The sequence below is a fragment of the Delphinapterus leucas genome, chromosome X, assembly GCF_059928025.1.
Source record: "Delphinapterus leucas isolate spDelLeu-1000000601 "Yukka" chromosome X, BTC_Dleu_Yukka2, whole genome shotgun sequence".
NCBI lineage: Eukaryota > Metazoa > Chordata > Mammalia > Artiodactyla > Monodontidae > Delphinapterus > Delphinapterus leucas.
The window spans coordinates 103574360-103599222 of record NC_143150.1 but is presented as its reverse complement, the minus strand read 5'-3'; positions in this window follow the sequence as shown (position 1 = coordinate 103599222).

Below are 24863 nucleotides of genomic sequence, written 5' to 3'. Positions count from 1 at the left end.
ATTTCACTACGATGTAGGAAGTGAAAATTGTCAAGACAGCATTGAACAATGACAAAAACTGGCATGCATAATCATGTTTCCATACAGATACTCACTGATTACAGTTTGTTCACAAGTTATACTCTAAATTATGATGAAAAATATTGGGAATATATTAAATATTATATCTAACAATATTGTAACTATGTGAATCATGTGTTTTGATAGTTCCTCCACATCCTTAAAATATATAACGTACTTTTGCAATTTTAAATTTGGCACAGCAAGTTCTCTCAGGTTTGTTACAAAGATTAAAAATCAAGAGAGATGGGGGGAGCTTCAAGATGGCGGAAGAGTAAGACGTGGAGATCACCTTCCTCCCCACAAGTACATCAGAAATACATATACACGTGGAACAACTCCTACAGAACACCTACTGAACGCTGGCAGAAGACCTCAGACCTCCCAAAAGGCAAGAAACTCCCCACGTACCTGGGTAGGGCCAAAGAAAAAAGAAAAAACAGACACCAAAGAATACGGACGGGACCTGCACCAGTGGGAGGTAGCTGTGAAGGAGGAAAGGTTTCCACACACGAGGAAGCCCCTTCACTGGCAAAGACGGGGTGTGGGTGGGTGAGGGCAAAGCGGAGAGATCACCACACAGAGCATAGGTGCCGACCAGCACTCACCAGCCAGAGAGGCTTGTCTGCTCACCTGCTGGGGCGGGCGGGGCTGGGAGCTGAGGCTCCGGCTTCAGTCAGATCCCGGGGAGAGGACTGGGGTTGGCAGCTTGAACACAGCCTGAAGGGGCTAGTATGCCACAGCTAGCCGGGAGGGAGTCTGGAGCTGCCGAAGAGGCAAGAGACTTTTTCTTCCCTCTTTGTTTCCTGGTGCTCAAGGAGAGGGGTTTAAGAGTGCTGCTTAAAGGAGCTCCAGAAATGGGCACGAGCCGCGGCTATCAGCGCGGACCCCAGAGACGGGCATGAGACACTAAGGCTGCTGCTGCGCCACCAAGAAGCCTGTGTACAAGCACAGGCCACTATCCATACCTGCTTCCTGGGAGCCTGTGCAGCCCGCCACTGCCGGGGTCCCGTGATCCAGGGACAACTTTCCCGGGAGAACGCACGGTGCGCCTCAGGCTGGTGCAACGTCACGCCGGCCTCTGCCGCCGCAGGCTCGCCCCACACTCTGTGCCCCTCCCTCACTCCAGCCTGAGTGAGCCAGAGCCCCGGAATCAGCAGCTCCTTTAACCCCATCCTGTCTGAGTGAAGAACAGACGCCCTCAGGTGAGCTACACGCAGAGGCCGGGCCAAATCCAAAGCTGAACCCAAGGAGCTGTGCGAACAAAGAAGAGAAAGGGAAATCTCTCCCAGCAGCGTCAGGAGCAGCGGATTAAGTCTCCACAATCAACCTGATGTACCGTGCATCTGTGGAATACTTGAACAAACAATGAATCATCCCAAATTGAGGAGGTGGACTTTGGGAGCAACAATATATATATATATTTTTTTCCTTTTTCTTTTTTTTATGAATGTGTATGTGTAAGTTTCTGTTTGTGATTTTGTCTGTACAGCTTTGCTTTCACCATTTGTCCTAGGGTTCTGTCTGTCCGTTTTTTTTTGTTGTTGTTGGTTTCTTTTTTTCAGTATAGTTTTTAGCACTTGTTATCATTGGAGGATTTGTTTTTTGGTTTGGTTGCTCTCTCTTTCTTCTTTTTTTCCCTTTAATTACTTAAAATATTTTTTTAATAATTTTTATTTTAATAACTTTATTTTACCGTATTCTTTCTTTCTTTCTTTCTTTTCTCCCTTTTATTCTGAGTCATGTGGATAACAGGCTCTTGGTGCTCCAGCCAGGTGTCAGGGCTGTGCCACTGAGGTGGGAGAGCCAACTTCAGGACACTGGTCCACAAGAGACCTCCCAGCTCCATGTAATAACAAATGGCGAAAATCTCCCAGAGATCTCCATCTCAATGTCAAGACCCAGCTCCACTCAATGACCAGCAAGCTACAGTGCTGGACATCCTATGCCAAACAACTAGCAAAACAGGAACACAACCCCACCCATTAGCAGAGAGGCTGCCTAAAATCATAATAAGGCCACAGACACCCCAAAACACAACACCAGACGTGGACCTGCCCACCAGAAAGACAAGATCCAGCCTCATCCACGAGAACACAGGCACCAGTCCCCTCCACCAGGAAGCCTACACAACCCACTGAACCAACCTTAACCACTGGGGGAAGACACCAAAAACAACAGGAACTACGAACCTGCAGCCTGCGAAAAGGAGACCACGAACACAGTAAGTTAAGCAAAATGAGAAGACAGAGAAACACACAGCAGATGAAGGAGCAAGGTAAAAACCCACCAGACCTAACAAATGAAGAGGAAATAGGCAGTTTATCTGAAAAAGAAATCAGAATAATAATAGTAAAGATGATCCAAAATCTTGGAAACAGAATAGAGAAAATAAAAGAAACATTTAACAAGGACCCAGAAGAACTAAATAGCAAACAAACAGTGATGAACTACACAATAAATGAAATAAAAATTCTCTAGAAGGGATCAATAGCAGAATAACTGAGGCAGAAGAATGGATAAGTGACCTGAAAGATAAAAGAGTGGAAATAACTACTGCAGAGCACAATAAAGAAAAAAGAATGAAAAGAACTGAGGACAGACTCAGAGACCTCTGGGACAACATTAACCGCCCCAACATTCGAATTATAAGGGTCCCAGAATAAGAAGAGAAAAAGAAGAGGACTGAGAAAATATTTGAAGAGATTATAGTTGAAAATTCCCTAATATGGGAAAGGAAATAGATAAAAAAAATCCACGAAGCACAGAAAGTCCCATACAGGATAAATCCAAGGAGAAACACACCAAGACACATAGTAATCAAACTACCAAAAATTAAATACAAAGAACAAATATTAAAAGCAGCAAGGGAAATGCAACACATAAGGGAATCCCCATAAGGTTAACAGCTGATCTTTCAGCAGAAACTCTGCAAGCCACAAAGGAGTGGCACGACATATTTAAAATGATGAAGGGGAAAAATGTACAAGCAAGATTATTCTATCCAGCAAGGATCTCATTCAGATTTGATGGAGAAATTAAAACCTTTACAGACAAGCAAAAGCTATGTGAATTCAGCACCACCAAACCAGCTTTATAACAAATGCTAAAGGACCTTCTCTAGAAGGAAAACACAAGAGAAGGAAAAGACCTACAATTACAAACCCAAAACAATTAAGAAAATGGTAATAGGAACATACATAATGATAACTACCTTAAATGTAAATGGACGAAATGCTCCAACCAAAAGACATAGACTGGCTGAATGGATACAAAAAAGAGACCCGTATATATGCTGTCTACAAGAGACCCACTTTAGACCTAAGGACAGATACAGACTGAAAGTGAGGGGATGGAAAAAGATATTCCACGCAAATGGAAATCAAAACAAAGCTGGAGTAGCAATTCTCATATCAGACAAGATAGACTTTAAAACAAAGACTATTACAAGAGACAAAGAAGGACAATACATAATGATCAAGGGTTCAATCCAAGAAGAAGATATAACAATTGTAAATATTTATGCACCCAACATAGGAGCACCTCAATTCATAAGGCAAATACCAACAGCCATAGAAGGGGAAATGGACAGTAACACAATCATAGTAGGGAGTTTAACACCCCACTTTCACCAATGGACAGAGCATCCAAAATGAAAATAAATAAGGAAACACAAGCTTTAAATGATACATTAAACAAGATGGACTTAATTGATATTTATAGGACATTCAATCCAAAAACAACAGAATACACTTCCTTCTCAAGTGCTCAGGGAACATTCTCCAGGATAGATCATATCTTGGGACACAAATCAAGCCTCGGTAAATTTAAGAAAATTGAAATCGTATCAAGTATCTTTTCCGACCACAACGCTATGAGACTAGAGAGCAATTACAGGAAAAGATCTGTAAAATATACAAACACATGGAGGCTAAACAATACACTACTTAATAACCAAGAGGTCACTGAATAAATCCAAGAGGAATGAAAAAATACCTAGAAACAAATGACAGTGAAAACACGAAGACCCAAAACCTATGGGATGCAGCAGAAGCAGTTCTAAGAGGGACGTTTATAGCAATACAATCTTACCTTAAGAAACAAGAAACATCTCAAATAAACAACTTAACCTTACACCTAAAGCAATCAGAGAAAGAAGAACCAAAAACACCCAAAGTTAGCAGAAGGAAAGAAATCATAAAGATCAGATCAGAAATAAATGAAAAAGAAATGAAGGAAATGATAGCAAAGATCAATAAAACTAAAAGCGGGTTCTCTGAGAAGATAAACAAAGTTGATAACCCATTAGCCAGACTCATCAAGAAAAAAAGGGAGAAGACTCAAATCAATAGAATTAGAAATGAAAAAGGAGAAGTAACAACTGACACGGCAGAAATACAAAGGATCATAAGAGATTACTACAAGTAACTCTAAGCCAATAAAATGGACAACCTGGAAGAAATGGACTAATTCTTAGAAATGCACAATCTGCCGAGACTGAACCAGGAAGAAATAGAAAATATGAACAGACCAATCACAAGCACTGAAATTGAAACTGTGATTAAAAATCTTCCAACAAACAAAAGCCCAGGACCAGACAGCTTCACAGGCAAATTCTATCAAACATTCAGAGAAAAGCTAACACGTATCCTTCTCAAACTCTTCCAAAATATAGCAGAGGAAGGAACACTCCCAAACTCATTCTACGAGGCCACCATCACCCTGATACCAAAACCAGAAAAAGATGTCACAAAGAAAGAAAACTACAGGCCAATATCACTGATGAACATAGATGCAAATATCCTCAACAAAACCTGGCAAACAGAATCCAACAGCACGTTAAAAGGATCATACACCATGATCAAGTGGCGTTTATCCCAGGAATGCAAGGAGTCTTCAATATACGCAAATCAATCAATCAATGTGATACACCATATTAACAAATTGAAGGAGAAAAACCATATGATCATCTCAATAGATGCAGAGAAAGCTTCTTACAAAATTCAACACCCATTTATGGTAAAAACCCTCCAGAAAGTAGGCACAGAGGGAACTAACCTCAACGTAATAAAAGCCACATATGACAAAGACACAACCAACATCGTCCTCTACAGTGAAAAACTGAAACCATTTCCACTAAGATCAGGAACAAGACAAGGTTACCCACTCTCACCGCTCTTACTCAGCATAGTTTTGGAAGTTTTAGCCATAGCAATCAGAGCAGAAAAAGAAATAAAAGGAATCCAAATCGGAAAAGAAGGAGTAAGGCTGTCACTGTTTGCAGATGACATGATGCTCTACATAGAGAATACTAAAGATGCTACCAGAAAACTACAAGAACTAATCAATGAATTTATTAATGTAGCAGGATACAAAATTAATGCACAGAAATCTTTTGCATTCCTATACACTAATTATGTAAAATCTGAAAGTGATATTAAGAAATCACTCCCCTTTACCATTGCAACAAAAAGAATAAAATATCTAGGAATAAACCTACCTAAGGAGACAAAAGACCTGTATGCAGAAAATTATAAGACACTGATGAAAGAAATTCAAGATGATACAAATAGATGGAGAGATATACCATGTTCTTGGATTGGAAGAATCAACATTGTGAAAATGACTCTACTACCCAAAGCAATCTATAGATTCAACGCAATCCCTATCAAACTACCAATGGCATTTTTCACAGAACTAGAACAAAAAAACCTCACAATTTGTATGGAAACACAAAAGACCCTGAAGAGCCAAAGCAATCTTAAGAAATAAAAATGGAGCTAGAGGAATCAGGCTCCCTGACTTCAGACTACACTACAAAGCTACAGTAATCAAGACAGTATGATACTGGCACAAAACCAGAAATATAGATCAATGGAACAGGATAGAAAGCCCAGAGATAAACCTATGCACATATGGTCACCTTATCTTTGATAAAGGAGGCAATAATATACAGTGGAGAAAAGACAGACTCTTCGAAAGTGGTGCTGCAAGAACTGGACAGCTACATGTAAAAGAATGAAATTACAACACTCCCTAAAACCATACACAAAAATAAACTCAAAATGGATTAAAGACCTAAATATAAGGCCAGACACCATTAAACTCTTAGAGGAAAACACAGGCAGAACACTCCATAACATAAATCACAGCAAGATCCTTTTTGACCCAACTCCTAGAGAAATGGAAATAAAAACAGAAGTAAACAAACGGGACCTAATGAAACTTAAAAGCTTTTGCACAGCAGAGGAGACCATAAACAAGATGAAAAGACAACCCTCAGAGTGGGAGAAAATATTTGCAAATGAAGAAACTGACAAAGGATTAATCTCTAAAATTTACAAGCAGCTCATGCAGCTCAATATCAAAAAAAACAAACAATCCAATCCAAAAATGGGTACAAGACCTAAGTAGACACTTCTCCAAAGAAGGTATACACATTGCCAACAAACACATGAAAGAATGCTCAACATCATTAATCATTAGAGAAATGCAAATCAAAACTACAATGAGATATCATCTCACACCAGTCAGAATGGCCATCATCAAAAAATCTACAAGCAACAAATGCTGGAGAGGCTGTGGAGAAAAGGGAACACTCTTGCACTGCTGGTGGGAATGTAAGTTGATACAGCCACTATGGAGAACAGTATGGAGGTTCTTTATAAAACGAAAAATAGAACTATCATATGACCCAGCAATCCCACTACTGGGCATATACCCTGAGAAAACCATAATTCAAAAAGAGTCAGGTACCAAAATGTTCATTGCAGCTCTATTTACAATAGCCAGGACATGGAAGCAACCTAAGTGTCCATCAACAGATGAATGGATAAAGAAGATGTGGCACATGTATACAATGGAATATTACTCAGCCATAAAAAGAAACGAAATTGAGTTATTTGTAGTGAGGTGGATGGACCTAGAGTCTGTCATACAGAGTGAAGTAAGTCAGAAAGAGAAAAATAAATACCGTATGCTAACACATATATATGGAATCTAAGAAAAAAACATGGTCATGAAGAGCCTAGGGGCAAGACAGGAATAAAGACGCAGACCTACTAGAGAATGGAAGTGAGGATATGGGGAGTGGGAAGGGTAGGCTGGGACAAAGTGAGAGAGTGGCATGGACATACATACACTACCAAATGTAAAATAGATAGCTAGTGGGAAGCAGCCACATAGCACAGGGAGATCAGTTTGGTGCTTTGTGACCACCTAGAGGGGTTGGATAGGGAGGGTGGGATGGTGGGAGAGAGGGAGACGCAAGAGGGAAGAGATATGGGGATATATATATATATATATGTATAATTCACTTTGTTATAAAGCAGAAATTAACACACCATTGTAAAGCAATTATACTCCAATAAAGATGTTAAAAAAAAATCAAGAGAGATAGGACTCTCTGGCCTAATATTATAAATATACACATATGTGTGTGTCTATATATACGTGTGTTCGTGTGTGTATGTAAATATATATCTAAATTATTTACCAAAGGAAAATACTCTGATTATGAGTTTCTTATTAAGCTTTTTACAATGAAAAGTAACACTAACAGAAACCAGACAAATATTTGGCCAAAATAAATTGTTAATCACTAGCTATTTCTGTATAAACTTCGTCACCTTGACAAAAAGTAAATCAAAATAAACTAAAGTAAAACAAAATGCAAACTGAATTTTGGATTCTGAATACTCACAAATTTGTACATTTAAAAGTCATTTTCTAGTAGCCTATGAGTAACTGACATTTTCATTTATAACGATAACGTATCAATATACTGAACTTTAAAAAAAATTTTTTTTTTGTATCAACACTCAAACTACAAATAACTTCAAATCCTAACTCATCCACGTATGGAGGAGGAAGGGAAAATATTCATAGTGAAATAAAGCTAGTACCTGCTAGATAACCCTGTAATGGGTTCTTGATGATTATTTTCCTCAGACTAATGATGTGATGACCTCTCCTAACATACTCTACAAAAAAATCATTTGCTATAGAAAGACATCACTGACTTGCTTCAAGTGCTGCCACATAAGAATTAACTATATTATGATGGTCCTACCCTGTACACCAAAGGAAACAACCCATTTCTTGCCACACAGTTGATTTCACTGCTTGAGAAAACTACAAATAATCACCCCAGCCTTCAAAAATTCTTCACGACTGCATCACCAAATTAAACAATTCCATTTCAAATGTCAAAATATGTTTTAACATGCAACATTTGGTTAGTGAAATTTTTCTCCAACATTTGTAATGCAACCAATTTAGAAGTGGAAGTTAATTAAAAATGAATGAAATATCTCCATTCAAAATACCATTGAACAAAGCTCCAATATTTTACTGTATCTTTCTTAAATGTTACATGTTATTGGGTTGACCTTTGTATTTGGTGCAAAGAACAATGACTTTTGTTCGATTCTTCTGTTCCTTCTTTTTTTGAACACAGTTTATTTGGTAAATAGATGAGACCATATATATCATAAAGTATCATGAAACCCTAAGACAGGCTCATTTTTTGCCATATGACTGATTCTTTAATAACTTGACCCAGGAATAGCTACTAGGAATTACTGTGAGACGGGAGAATTATTTCCCTGTTTTTCCCTTTCCACTCCTAGCAAACACGCTCTTAATACGGCCAAGGATTCCTTGGGCAGCTACCCTTCCTTTCCCACCAAACTTGGTCTATTTTCTAAATGAGAAACACTTAGTTACCATGGCAACAAGCTCTATATAAATAGGTCTATAGAACACCTAGCTTAGTCTAGCACTTGCTAATAAGCATCAAATGAATAACAAAAGCAATATTCAGGCAGTCATATTTAAGAAAGGAAAATATGTATTCCAAAACACATTCTACAAAGCCACACAAATGCGGGATATAATTCAAGTGCACATCAACATGAAGTATTAAACTGAACATTCATTCTAAGTAAATCAGAGCCTTGTTATCTTTGTCCGCTATTATTTTTAGGTCCCCATAAATAAAAAGAACAGGACTGTACATCCTTGGAGGACACATATTGCATAGATTTAAAACCACGGATGTCAATATCTGCTTGTATCATTAAATCAATGAACACATTAAAAGAAAATACAGCAGTACTGTATAATGAAACACAGCTCTACCTCTCAACTATGGGACACTTAGTTCTTCATTGTAAAAGACAATAGTTTGCAAAGTAACTTTGAAAACAAACCAGAGCTACTTCAAGTCAGCCTATATTTCGGTGTGTCAAATCTTTGGAGTATTACTTACATGATGAATGCAATGAACCACCAAGACCCTTCTTCAAGGAAGGATCTTGCCCCAGATCTTTGCCCCAGCTTTCATCTGTCACCCACTTAAGGGAATGCCTCTACTGTAAAGAGGCACATTTTTCAAGGTCATACCCTTCCTGGGTCAGCCCAAAGCCAATGACTGATGAAAGCAGGAGTGTCAAGTACTGGCCTTTTTGGCCCATCATGCATTGATCCTGGCTCTCCAGAGCTCCTCCATGGTGACACCTGAGGCCCGGCATCACAAACGACTGGACTTCTGCTTCCTTCTCTTCCCTTACACAGGGTTTGATCACCAGGCAATCCCTTTACTACTATGCAAACTAAAATCTCCATCAGAGTTAGCTTCTTGAAGAACTAGGGAATTAAGAGAAGCATAAGGCAGTTGCAGGAACAATGACATCACTGTCAATCATTATTTTCAAAGGCAAAATAGAGCATTTGAATTTTTCAGTAGCTGACAATGTCAAATATTAGGATATGGCCCTAAAGGAAAACCTCACCCATTCAGTTGACACTGGAGTAGAACACAGATATCTAAGTTTGAAAGCTTAAAAATAGTAACAAAACCACCACAAGAGCGGGCTCACATGATAGTGTTCACAGGGCAGGCAAAGCAGTCTGTGCCACCAAGGTCTCCATCTTGGTGCAAAGGGCTCAAGCAACAGGGTGCATCTAAATTTTGCTGACATGTTTCTTTCTTGCCACATCCTAACCCCTGGATTAGTGGTCTTTTTGCCTATTTCCTAACTTCCAAATGTAGGCAGATACACCAGAGATCCTGGCAGATGGCGGAGGTGCAGTGGAAACCCACCTGGGCCTCCTGTTCCAACCCTTCCTGTCCCTGGCAGCCCTGGGTGGTATTTGGAGGGGTAACTGCTCATGCTGCTGCTTTCATGGCTGCGGCACAGGACACCTGCAGTGTTTAAGATGAAAAGCGGTTACTGAGCATCTTGCACAATGGACGACTTCTCAAGCTGCTTTCTTGAGGAAATATTACACAAAATTGATGACAAAAATGTGACCTTTAGGGCTTCCCTGGTGGCGCAGTGGTTGAGAGTCTGCCTGCCGATGCAGGGGGCATGGGTTCGTGCCCCGGTCCGGGAGGATCCCACGTGCCACGGAGTGGGCCATGGCCGCTGGGCCTGCACGTCCGGAGCCTGTGCTCCGCAGCGGGAGGGTCCACAGCAGTGAGAGGCCCGCGTACCGCAAAAAAAAAAAAAATGTGACCTTTAATCTACCACCTAATGCAGAAGTACTGAATAGTAGCCGCTGTGGTTAAGAGAAAGCTTCTGACGCGAGTACAGTGACTGCTTTTGAAGGATATACACTGACCTTCGATTCCATACGGAATGCAACGCCTTACAGTGTCCAACTGTTCAGTTTTGGTTATAACTTGTCAGACACAACTATTTCTCCCAATGCAAGGGCAAAAGGAATCAAGATTGTGGAATCTATACCTGATATCATGGCAGACATAGATGAAAAATAGAGACATGTCAGAGGCAACCAGATACACACAAATAATGTAACTATTCAACTATATGAAGGAACTATCCAGGAATACCTTTCAAATAACTTCAACAAGGAAGAAATACTCTGTAAGCAGAGACTTTCCCAATAACAGCCCCAAGGCCCAAGCCTACCAGTTCCCCAGAAAGTCCACCTGCTTAGAAGTACAGTATGTAGAGCACAAATGGAACTGGTCTGCGTATAGCATGGGCTGACGAATGGTTATCTCCTATGAGAAAAGCTATAAGGCCGTTGTGACAAGGGCATTTAATATCAATCCAAATAAAGCCACTGAGCTATAATTCTCATTTAGTGACACTGGAACTCCTCAGTGAAACTGTGACTCCTCTTGTCTTCAGTGTTGGAATAGATGCAACTTCTAGCCTGTTTTTCCTACAAGGAATCCAGTTAAATCCAACTCCATACAGCATCAGAAATTCCACTTTAAAACTTGCAATGGCTCACTGAGAGTCTTCAAGCCACCACTGGCAATTTCCCTAAGGACAATCCTGAGGAAAATGTTCAAGTCTTCCGTCAACAAATGCATCTTCCGTCAACATTTTCAAAGTTTGGATGGGTCCAGGCTTTTCAAGTTTGAAGGTAACAAGTTTGGATCTGTTGAAAAATGTTACTGAAATGGAAATACCATGCTGAGTTTTGTTGCCATTGGGGGTGCCCTTTCAGGAAATGCCCTCTTTGTCCTAATTGCTTACCTCATTGGCATGAACAGAAGTCATGATGGGCATTAGACAGTTTAGCATTTGAAATTACTTTCCACCACTATATATCAACAGCAATTGCAAGAAGTTATATTCATTTTCCCTGAGTTAAATTAGCATTGAAATGGAGACGAACTTTCTTGTAAACTTTTTTTTAACCAAGTCTGCTTTATCAAATATGAAGTTCATCTTGCAACGTTTACTATACATGAAAGGTTAACTGTTGAAATAGTGGTGTTAGTGTTGCTAACTGGTTAAATATTAACATTTACCAAAGTAGAACTCTAAGGTAAGGATAAGAGCACTTTTCTAAATTGGCACTGGTTCCTTTATCATTTAATGTTTTTAAGATCCTGGCATTTGCTTTCTTCATTCTCTATTCTGATTTAGGCCTTATGAAGTCAAAGCCTTGGGTTTTAACACTTATAACTGATGAAGGATAGTTACCGGCTATACTGATACAATTAAGAGATTCAAAACAATAGAAGAAAGAAAAATCTAAAACAAAAGTATTCCAAAACATGAAAATCTCAAATGCTTAAGCTAAGCTTTAAAAATCAGGAGAGGCATGACTCATAGAGGGATGAACAGCACAAAATCAAGCATTACAGAGTCAACTGGACTTATCCTTTGGCATTTTTATATTCTGCCACTTAAAAACTGGCACTTTTAACTAAAATACTAAAAAAAAAAGGGTACTATTTTTACTTACGATTTTCAGTCTTCTGTTTCAAGTTCAGGGTTATCCTGTTTCTGTACTTGTATATAATATGGGTTTCACTGTACTGCTTTATCCACTTAAAGCTGGGTTGTGACCGTACACTTAAAGGGTCAGTTCATATGCAATTCATTGTTTGTAATAATGCTGACAGAATTCTCTTGCTTGTTTGTGTGGAAACCACAACAACAGTGAATGTCAGTCACCACTGATCTACAGGCAGGCATTGTACGGTGAAATTTACACCTCTTATCTTCGGCTATTTATTTGTACTCTAAATATGCTTCTTACCATTTTAGAGATAAAGAGTAACTTACACATGGTTATAGGATGAACTGAGATTGAATTCCTATCTTACTGACCTTAATGTTCAATATGTAGGTTTCTGCCACTCTGTACACTGCCCCTTTTGGCATCAGGAAACAATTTTAAATAAATATATTTCTATTTTTTCAAATATATACCTAACTGTTCCTAGGTTAATACAGTTTCTATTCTCTTGGCCTGCCACAGGACTGGTTTCTCAGAGTAAAAAGCCCTCCGCTAAGGCCCTGCTAAGACAAAGTCCATGACAGGCACCTCCTACTGCTCCATCATCCACAGGACCATTTCTACTCATCTACAGAATCTTTCCTCTTTGCCATGTGCCTCAGGCCCAATATTGATCGCACTCTACTTCAGTAGCATTTTCCTAGGCATTCTGAGCATTGTACGTCTTACTGTCCCGCTGACTGAACTCTGGCTTGCTGCCTATTTCACCTCGCTACCCTCCTCCAAATATTTTGTTTCTAGTGGAAGCAGAAATGGTATGACAGCAAAGAGGCCCCGATGACAAGTATGTCCCCCAAAGCTACAGGATTTTCTGTGTGACAGTGGACAATTCCAAAAAAAAAAAAAAAAAAAGCTTCTTTTTGTTAAAAAGAGGCATTTTAAAACTAAAAATGATGTCAATTTTATTTTATTTTATTACTCATCAAGGTCTATTCTTCAGACTATATAGGCTGAAGAACTATGCCACTTAGGACCCTTCACTAATATATGGTGAAGGCAAAGCTAATTAATGATGCAAGTGCCTATTTTCAGCCTGCCTGCCTGCCTACCTATCAATTGATATATCATCATCTTTTTCTCTCATTTTTTCTGTAATACTCCAGTGTTAGGGGCAATGGTGGCAAACAGAGTTGAGAGATCAGACTAGCATTTGTGGTAATAACTGGTTTTGTCGTTGAAGGATGGTTTACTCCATGTCTAAAATTTACTAGTACACAACTGAGCTCTTTATCTCTAAGTAAGTGAGATAAAGAAACAGAAATATGGTATGATATTGCTTATATGTGGAATCTTAAAAAAATGATACAAATGAACTTATTTACAAAACAGGAACAGACACACAGGCTTAGAGAAGGTGCTTATGGTTACCAGGGGGAAGGGTCGGGGGGAGGGATAGTTAGGGAGTTTTGGACTGACATGTACACACTGCTATATTTAAAATCGATAACCAACAAGGACCTACTGTATAGCACTGGGAACTTTGCTCAATATTATGTAATGACCAAAATGGGAAAATGATTTGAAAAAGCATAGATACATGTATATGTATAACTGAATCACTTTGCTGTACACCTGAAACTAACACAACATTGTTCATCAACTATACTCCAATATAAAATAAAAAGTTTAAAAATAATCTGCAAAAAAAGAATAAAAAAAATATATTTTACCTTCAAAAACAAAGTTGATTTAAAAGTTTCTGAATAACACGGAAAAAGAGAAAGAAATCACTTGCCTGAAGGAATAAATGTTTTCATCTTATAATGCTTTAAAAAGCACAACTTGGAAAGAGACATGAAGATAAGCACAGGTCTTTGCAACAAATTGTGTTGGGAATGAAGTTGAACCCTTACTACACATTATATACAAAAATTAACTCAAAGTTGATCAAAGACATAAATGTAAGAGTGAAAAGCCATAAAACTTAGAAAACATAGGGGGAAAGCTTCATGACATTGGATTTAGCAATAATTTTTGAAAATGACACCAAAAATACAAGTAACCACAAAAAAAAAGAGTCAAAATTAAAATACTTATTCATCAAAGGACACTACCAACCAAGTGAAAAGGTAACCCACACAATGGGAGAAAATACTTGCAAGTCACCTATCAAATAATTTCCAAAATACTCCAATGAGTCAACAACAACAACAAACAAGCAAACAGCATAATATGAAAATGTTCAAAGGGCTTGAAGATATTTCTCCAAATATACAAATAGCCAATAAGCACATGAAAAGATGTTCAATATCACTAGTTATTAAAAAAGTGAAAATCAAACTACAATCAAATGCCACTTCACACCCTTTAAGATGGTTAGTAGGATGGATGGAGATTTGTATATATATATATATATATATATATATATATATGTGTGTAAAACAAGTGCTGACTGGGATGTGGAGAAATTGTTGTAACAATGTACCCTGCTGGTAAGAATGTAAAATGGTATAGCCATATGGACAATAGTATGGTAGTTCCTCAAAAAAATTAAACCTAGAAATTAGCATATGATTCAGCAATTTCACTTTTAGATATATACCTAAAAGAAATGAAAGCAAAAACCTGAATAGATATTTGAATACTCTTGTTTCTAGCAGCATTATTCACAAAAGCCAAAAGGTGGAAGCAACCTAAGTGTCCATCAATGGATGAATGGATAAACAAAAAGTGGTATATACAAACAATGGAATATTATTCAGCCTGAGAAGGAAGAAAATTCTAACACACATCATAACATGGATGAACCTCAAAGCATTATGCTAACTGAAATAAGCCAGTTGCAAAAAGGCAAACACTGTTATGATTCTGCTTATATGAAGTACCTAGGGTACTCAAATTCAAAGAGACAGAAAGTAGAATGGTGGTTGCCAGGGTCTAAGGGGAGGGGGTAAAGGGAAATTATTATTTAATGGGTAGAGTTTTAGTTTGGTAACATGAAAACGTCTGGAGATGGATGGTGATGATGGTTTATTTAATATATTTATATCACTGAATATTCACTTAAAAATGATTAAAATAGCAAATTTTATATTAGGTACATTTTACCACAATAAAAATATAAGCATAAAATTGATATTTAAATACTAAAATGCTGTATTTTAAATACTTGGCCCACATATGAAGAAGCAAAAACACTGGAATATACAGTACTTTGGATGATTTTAAAGCCAAGATTAGCAAAAGTCAACTGACACTGAAAGTAAGTTATAATTTAACAACATTCAGACATGTGTCAAGATATAATTATATATATATATATCACTAATAGTTAATTGCAAACATAATCATTCAGGAATGAGTCAAAAATTTTCTTCTGAGTGGTAATGAGATTTGTGATGGGGGCCAGTCTCATCTTCCTGCTCAGACACACGTATAGCAAATTAATGAACTTAATTTCCAAAAACATAAAAATCAGTGTACAGGTAGGGAATCAGCACAGAATGTAAGAGAAGAAAGGGGAAGAGAGAGAAATAAGGAGGAAAAAGCAAAAAAGAGAGAGGAAGAAAGGTGAAGGATGGAGAGAGAGAGAGGGAGGGAGGGAGGGAGGGAGGGAGGGAGGGGGAGAGGGAGAGAGAGAGAGAGAGAGAGAGAGAGAGAGAGAGAGAGAGAGAGAGAGGGAGGGAGAGGAGTAAGAAGACACACTGTCAAGTCACCATTATATGTATTTTCGCTTTGCAACTAAAGTCCTTTCACTCTTTACTGGAGGGCAAAGTTATTTCATCTCCTGTTGTAGTTCATGAATCTAAAATTGCAACAGTGCTCACAAATCAATTCTGATGATAACAATGTTTTGTGACACTTTAATCACATCAATGTAATTAAATTTTCCAAGTCATAAATCACCTTTTACTAAGTATATTACCTTTATTTCAATTATTAATTCAATTTAATGAACATTTCAAGCTCTCTTTCCTCTATCTTTCCCTAAGCTATCATATGTGCTTCCTTATACCTCACCACTTCTTTTTAATTTCCAAAGAGCAACAGATTCAGGACATAAAGGCAGTAAACAAATAAGTGGAATTCAACATATCTTGAAATGTGTCCAGGAAGAATGATCATATTAATGGAATAGATCTTGGAAAATATTTAAGACTAGAACGTACATGGATATATAATGCCAACAATAAAGAATATAAGTGTTTCTTCTGGTTTCATGCACTCTGACTAACAATGAAACTGAAATTTAATATTATAAATTTCAAATGTCCAAACAGGAAGAACAAGATAGGGAAGAAGAGGCAGAAACAGCAGGGATCGTTGTCACTATGCCCCATAAGATTTACTAGAAGAAATGAGAGGAGATTTTCCAAAGATAAACACAGAATGATAAAGGTACTTCTAAAGGTAACACCAAATCCAGAAACCATAAAAATATTGATATATTCACATATATAAATAAACTATACCATTTTGTAGGATAAAATCCACCACAAGCAAAGGCAAAAAGATTAAAGGGAAAAATTCTATTTTCAGGAATGTAAATTGGTACAACCACTATGAAAACAATATGGAAGTTCCTCAAAAAATTAAAGAGAACAACCATATGATCCAGTAATTCCACTTCTGGGTATTTTTCCAAAGAAAATGAAAGCACTAATTTGAAAAGATACATGCACAGTTATGTTCACTGCAGTATTATTTACAACAGCCAAGAGAAAGAAGCAACCTAACTGTCCATCAATAGAAGAATGGATAAAGAAGATGTGGTACATACCTACAATAGAATACTAGTTAGCAATTAAAAAAAAAGGAAATGTTGCCATTTGCAACAACATGGATGGACCTAGGGGGTATTATGCTAAGTGCAATAAGCCAGACAGGGAAAGATAAATTCCATATGATTTCACTTCTATATGGAATCTATAAAGCAAATGAACAAACATAACCAAATTAAAACAGAGGAGGTGGTTGCCAGAGGGGAGGGGAGTAGGGTAATCTGGAAAATAGGTGAATGGGATTAACAGACATAAACTTCGGTTATAAAACAAATAAGTTATGGGGATGTAATGTACAGCATAAGGAATATAGCCAATAATATTCTAATAACTTTGTATGGTAACAGATGATAACTAGACTTATTGTGGTGATCATTTCATAATGTATAAAAAAAACTAAATCACCATGTTGTACACCTGAAACTAATACTGTATGCCAACTGTACCTCAATAAAAGATATATTTTTAACTCACTTGTGGCAAATTTATAATTTTCCCCCATAGTCAGTATGGCCCTATTCTGTACTATTAGTTTCACTGTGCACAAGGCTGCTAATCTCAAGGCTTTATTTCCCAGATTCCTGAGCATCGAGATATGGCCTTAATCAAAGTTCTGGCCAGTACGGTTTGACTGACAGTGAGGCATATTACTTTTGATTCGGCCCTTAAAAAAAACTGTGGGTAGGGTCCACTGGACCTCTCCATTCTTCTTGATCTCTGGGGATAGTTTAAGAATAAGAGCTGTCACCTTGGGCCCATAAGTGGAAGCCATATGTTGATCTGTGGACTCTGTCTCTCTAGTAGAATCATGAGAGTAAAAAAATACTTCTACTTCATTCAAACTAAACTTTATTTTGGAGTATTTTTGATACATTAATGTAAACTGTCTCCTAATAACACATTATTTCACAAAGTAATAATTTCCCTATTGTATGAGTATCTCCTTCAACAACAACAACAACCCACAAGATTATACAAGAGAAAACTTAGAAAATATTTCCCAGGAAAGGAAATAAAAATAGATCTTTAACATATGGAGAGTTGCTAAAACTTTTTTAATTAAAAAAAACTTCTAAAAAATTTAATTTATTTATTTTTGGCTGTGTTGGGTCTTCATTTCTGCGAGTGGGCTTTCTCTGGTTGCAGCGAGCAGGGGCTACTCTTCATTGTGGTGCACGGGCTTCTCATTGCGGTGGCTTCTCTTGTTGCAGAGCACGGGCTCTAGGCATGTGGGCTTCAGTAGTTGTGGCACGCAGGCTCAGTAGTTGTGGTGCACAGGCTTAGTTGCTCTGTAGCATGTGGGATCTTCCCGGACCAGGGATCGAACCCATGTCCCCTGCACTGACAGGCGGATTCTTAACCACTGCACGACCAAGGAAACCCACTAAAACTCTTAAATCTCATAAAAGTAAGGAATGAAAGTTGAGCTTCTATTAAAAGGGCAATTTCAACTATCAGACTGGCAAGGATCTGAAAGCTTGGCAACATGCTATGTTCACGAGCATAAGGAGAAAAAGGTACTCTCATGAATTACTGACCGGAGCATAAAAGTATAAAATGCATACACACACTCTTTGAACTAGTAAATTCACTTCCATGAATTCATTGTAAAAATATACATGCAGAAACATGAAATGGTGTAAGTAAAAGGTAATTTATTTCATCATTGTTTGTATTAGCAAACAATCAGAAGTGACCTAAATATCCACTGGTAAGAGATTGGTTAAATAAATTATGGCATGTTTAGACAATGAAATACAGTATTAGCACAAGAAAGATTGAAGGAATTCCTGATGAACTGATACGGAATTATCTCCAAGATACATTTCAAGTGAAAAGAAAAAGTGCAGAAAAGTATATACACTATAGTCTAGCATTCATGTAAAGTGAGGAAAAATGTTCAATATTAATTTGGATTTAATTATATAGTCTGAATACTTCTATACTGGTAACAAAATAGGGAAAAAACTGGTAACCTTGTTTACCTATGAGGACAGGAATACAAGGAGCCATACCAACTATCTGTAACTTTATTTTTTAAAACATATTATTTTTTTTTAAATTTAAAAAATCATACAAGTAATATAATTCTATTAAATTTTTCCTATTTTTAATATAATCAAAACTTGGTACCATAGAACCGACACTAATATATTCCAATTACATCAATAAGAATGTTAATTGTTTTCCTCTGTGAAGAAAGCTAATCACTGGTCCAGTATGCAACAAAAGTAAAGCAATAAGAATGAATGATATTCTTAACACATTGCTTTAAACACATTAAAATAAGATATCCTTTATAACTTTTGAGAAACAAATGACTCTTCAAAGCAGAAAGAGAATGAATTAATATTGGGTTGGCCAAAAAGTTCATTCGGGTTTTTGGTACCATCTTACGGAAAAACCCAAACAAACTTCTTGGCCAAGCCAATATATGAAAATACACATCACCTATTTGTCCTCCTAGCTTTCTCATCTTTATGCTACAATTCCGGCATGTAGTCGTGTTTTCAAGATTTTGAATTAAAATTGTATCTATTTATACTAATCTTCAGTGCAAGTAAATGCTATGTGTTGGAAGGTTAGATTTATTCTATCATATTTCTAAAGAATCACCTAAGCCACATGAAGAATATCTAAAATTTAAAAAATCTACGTAACAAGTGACATAACTTTGTGGGTAACCTAGAAAGTTCTCCAAATTACATACACGGGTTGTTTAATTTCTAATGTCTACAAAATATGTAATAACAGAACTATTCTCCATCTCAACAAGGAGGTGAAGTGAGGATAAGTACATCCGACAATATAATAAGGCAAAATTATAATAGCTTATGATGTTTCTCCTTTTAAATGTCTTCAGTGGCAAATGTCAATAAATTAAACTCTTGCTAGCAATGCAAAATCTCAGGCCCCACTGGTAACCTACTGAATCTGAAATTCTGGAAGCGTGACCCAGAATTCTTTGTTTTAACAAGCCCTCCTGGTGACTGTGGTTTGAGAACTACTGTTTTAATTTACCAGTAAGAATCAATAAGAAATATCACCAAGTCAATATTATTTTTGGCTTCAGATCAAAAGAAATCAATATCTACTTTAAAAATTATTGCCAAAGTTTAAATATGAGGTATAAATTTAGACTACATAACTATAATATCTATTATATAGATTACTTATTTATGGTTTTTAAATATTTTTATTTTTTATTTATGCCAACTTCTTTTATCACATCACACTAACAGGAAGTATTAATGAAGACACATTGACCTCTCATGAAAAATATCCAGTAACCCTATATGCACTTATATTGATTTTTCTACTATATCATTTTTATTGGTAACACACACTCCACCTTAGGTTACCCTCTTTTGCATAATGTTCAAAGTCTTATGGAGAATAATAGCTAAGAAGGTGCAATAAGGCATTCAAGAAAGTGGAGACTTTCAAAAAGTACTTCAGTGTTTGAAATCCACACAGTTATACTCCACACCTATGTCCTTGATGATGATAATGATAATTTAATACACCCCACAATAAATAAATCTGAAAAAAAATTACAGGAAGTAGAACCCAGTAATAGCCTTAAAGATAATATGTGTATGTCATAACTTCTACGACAATGATTTGGTCAGTACAAACAATTTCAGCCTCTACGGTAATAGCTATTTTACTGAAAATGGATTTCAGCCATTTCCTCACAAATCCCAAGCAAGTATTGTCTCTAGTTTGCTGGTACTTCAGTGAAGATGGAAAATAGATAACACTTAGCACTTAAAAAGATCACACTGGGGGGGGGCACAACTGAAAGTGACACTCACCAGCTACAATAATAAACAATATTAAGGACCACAGCTTCACCTAAAACCAACTGTGTGTTCTTGCAGATCTTTAAGAGGTATAAGTCTTGATTCTTCTTTTTCTTGTGGGACTCTTCAAGTTATGGCAGTATCACTGGCTACCTTCCTTGCTGTCTAAACGACTGACAGGATCAGATGTTAACTTCAGGTGAGTGTTTATTTTCAAATAAAAACTAAAACTCAAATATTAAAATTCACTTAAAGAGATGCTATGTGATATGAATAGTTTTGCTAGTAAGATTAGCACAGTATCAGTAAATACAGGGAAGCATAAATCACTTATTTCCACCTTAACCTTTCTATTACTTCCTCTTATTGTAGTAGCATGCTTTATATTATGACTGGCATATAAGAGGTAATAAAACTGTCAAAACAAAACATACTGAAATCCATCTATAATATAGTCATCGCTCAGTAATCATGAGGAAGATTGGTTCCAGGACTCCCCTCAGACACCAAAATCTGCTTATGTTCAAGTCCCTTATAGAAAATAGTGTAATATTTGCATATAAGCTATGTACATCCTCTCCTATACTTTAATTTTTTTAGGTGTAATTCCACATTTCTTTTTACCATTTTTTAAAATTGGGGTATAGTAGTTTTACAATGTTGTGTTAGTTTCTACTGAACAGTGAAGTTCACTGTGCTATATAGTATATTCTCATTAGTTATCTATTTTCTACATATTAGTGTATATATGTCAATCCCAATCTCCCAATTCATCCCATCCCCCTTTACCCCCATTAGTGTCCTTATCTCTGTTCTCTACATCTGAGTCTCTATTTCTGCCTTGAAAACAGGTTCATCGGTACCATTTTTCTAGTTTCCATATATATACATTGATATATGATATTTGTTTTTCTCTCTCTGACTTACTTCACTCTGTATGACAGTCTCTAGGTCCATCCATGTCTCTACAAATGACCCAATTTCATTCCTTTTTATGGCTAAGTAATACTCCATTGTATATATGTACCACATCTTCTTTATCCATTCATGTATCGCTGGACATTTACGTTGCTTCCATGACCTGGCTATTGTAAACAGTGCTGTAGTGAACATTGGGGTGCATGTGTCTTTTTGAATTATGGCTTTCCCTGGGTATAGGCCTAGTAGTTGGATTGCTGGGTCATATGGTAATTCTATCTTTAGTTTTACAAGGAACCTCCATACTGTTCTCCATAGCGGCTGTATCAATTTACATTCCCACCAACAGTGCAAGAGGGTTCCCTTTTCTCCACACCCTCTCCAGCATTTATTGTTTGTATATTTTTGATGATGGCTATTCTGATCAGTGTGAGTTGATATCTCATTGTAGTTTTGATTTGCAACTCTCTAATAATTAGTGATGTTAAGCATCTTTTCCTGTGCCTCTTGGCCATGTGTTTGTCTTCTTTGGGGAAATGACTATTTAGGTCTTCTGCCCATTTTCTGATTGGGTTGTTTGTATTTTTGATATTGGGCTGCATGAGCTGTTTGTATATTTTGGAGATTAATCCTTGAAATTAAGGAAACAATCCCATTCACCATTTCAGCAAAAGGAATAAAATACCTAGGAATAAACCTACCAAAGGAGGTAAAAGACCTGTACTCACAAAACTATAAGACACTGATGATAGAAATCAAAGATGACACAAACATATGGACAGATATACCATGTTCTTGGATTGGAAGAATCAACACTGTGAAAATGACTATACTATGTAAAGTAATCTACAGATTCAATGCAATCCCTATCAAATTACCAATGGCATTTTTCACAGAACTATAGCAAACAAATCTTAAAATTTGTATGGAGACACAAAAGACCCCAAACAGCCAAAGCAATCTTGAGAAAGGAAAACGGGGCTGGAGGAATCAGGCTCCCTGACTTCAGACTATACTACAAAGCTACAGTAATCAAGACAGTATGGTACTGGCAAAAAAAGAGAAATATAGATCAATGGAACAGGATAGAAAGCCCAGAGATAAACCCATGCACATATGGTCAACTAATCTATGATAAAGGAAACAAGAATATACAATGGAGAAAAGACAGTCTCTTCAGTAAGTGGTGCTGGGAAAACTGGAGAGCTACATGTAAAGGAATGCAATTAAAACACTCCCTAACATCTCCTATACGTTATAAATCATCTCTAGATTACTTACAACACCTAATATGATGTAAATGCAATGTAAATGTCATGTAAATAGTTGCTAGTACATGGAAAATTCAAGCTTTGCTTTTTGGAACTTTCTGGAGTCTTTTCCCAATATTTTTGACCTACAGTTGGTTGAATCAATAGATTCAGTGCCTGCAGATATGGAAGGCAAATTGTATAAAAGAATAAAATAGATACAATAGCCAAGACATGGAAGCAACTTAAATCCCCATCAACCAATGGATAAAGATGTAAAATATACACATGCACACAGAAATACTATACACATAATGGAATACTACTCAGCCATAAAAAAGAATGAAATAATGCCATTTGTGGCAACATGGATGGACCTAGAAATGATCATACTAAGTGAAGTAAGTCAGAGAAAGACAAATACTGTATGATATCACTTATACATGGAATCTAAAATATGATACAAATGAACTTATTTATAAAACTGAAACAGACTCACAGACATAGAAAACAAACTTATGGTTACCAAAGGGGAAAGGGGGCAAGGGAGGGATAAACTAGGAGTTTCGGATTAGCAGAAACAAACTAAAATATATAAAACAGATAAAAAACAAGGTCCTACTGTATAGCACAGGGAACTATATTTAATATCCTGTAATGAACCATAATGGAAAAGAATATGAAACGAATATATGTATGTATTTATATAAATGGATATGTATAACTGAATCACTTTGCTGTACCCCAGAAACTAACACATTATAAATCAACTATACTTCAATTTAAAAAAAAGAATAGAGAAAAAGCAATAAAGATAGTACCATAAAGTAGAAGGAATTAGATAAAAATATTTGAAGATATATGTACTTTCAATATATTTCTCAGAATGTATTTAACCACACTTGGGGAGACAGTGTGGTATAGAGAAAGAATGGACGCCACAGAATCTTACCATCTGCTAGCTGTGACGCATTACACAATTCAACTAATCTTATCTTCAGATTTCTATAGCCACAAAATATGGATATTAGCAGCTAATTTATCTGCGTGCTCTAAGAACTAGAGATTTTGTGTATTAGCACACCTGGTGATACGTATTGTCTGGTATATACAGACTTGAAAATGTATAATTTGTTCAGTCAGTAACAGCTAACACTATGGCCATAATCATTGTGATCTATTGTTTGTATGAAAAGACCCCTGCCCATTAATGGTCTTGCCTGTCTTTGCTCTACACATTGCTCCCTAACACCTACAAAAGACACTTATTTTTTGAGAGGTTGAAAGCTGCCAACATTTAAAGAAAGGTCTGTTGCCTCTGTTTGCTCTCCTATCAGTCTTGTTTTATAGACATACATACTACATTCAAGTAATCCTTGATCCTCGAATACCCTCTAACTTGTCTTTTTTTTTTTTTTCTTTTTGACTCCAGGGGTAGATAAAAGTTTCATGGGACCTAAAGTTTATACAATTTTGGTGATCATGTTTCAAAACGTGTATACACAATTTTGAATATGAAATTATACAAAGAATATTTATTTATAATGTAAAAAGAAATCACAAGTTTGAAAAACCTGATATGCATCATAAAAAACAAAATCCAGAAATAATATTTTTGTTAATTCACTGCTTGAAACATCTCTATACTGTTTTTCCTAGAATTTAGTCTGCATATTCTACTCCTCATTTAACATGACAAGAATCTTCTATCCTTTTCCATAAATAACAACATGAGCATTCAGTCTATCCTCTAGCTCAGTGATATATTTTTTAACAGACTATATAAAATGTTTTTCTAGCTTTAAAATTCATACTAG